At 46.0% G+C, this 409-nt stretch overlaps 1 protein-coding gene across 1 annotated transcript in view; it reads right to left on the reverse strand.

Moving 5' to 3' along the window:
• Window positions 1–409, reverse strand: part of LOC119591374 (flocculation protein FLO11-like) — a gene marked incomplete at its 3' end in the record, with an annotated part of 85,043 nt that overhangs the window by 4,948 nt on the left and 79,686 nt on the right.

Consider the following 409-nt stretch of genomic DNA (forward strand, 5'->3'; position numbering starts at 1 on the left):
ACGCCCCCTTTACCCCTTCCTTTATCATCCTACGGCCACGTGACAAACCAAAAAAAACGTCCAGTCACGACAGTGCTGTCCAATCCCCTCGTAAACATCTTTTCACTCTTTGCGTGCCGAGATTACCCTATTGTAGAGAGAACAAAAGCTCTGTGCGCAATAGCCAGCTGTGACAAACAACTAAGCCAAAGCCGGTAACTGCTTACAGCCATTCGGACGCCTGCGAGAGACGCCATCATTATGCTAATAGAGATAAAGTCAAGAAAATACAACGAAACCTTTCAACATGTCATCAAATCTTCCGAAACTCGAAGTGCAATTAAGCGATAATTTCCCTAAGGAAAGCCGGTGGTGAGGAGAACCTCCCAGAGTACTGTTGAATGAATAGAGCAATCATTGCCCAGGGCTT

Source organism: Penaeus monodon, chromosome 28 (assembly GCF_015228065.2).
Source record: "Penaeus monodon isolate SGIC_2016 chromosome 28, NSTDA_Pmon_1, whole genome shotgun sequence".
Lineage (NCBI taxonomy): Eukaryota > Metazoa > Arthropoda > Malacostraca > Decapoda > Penaeidae > Penaeus > Penaeus monodon.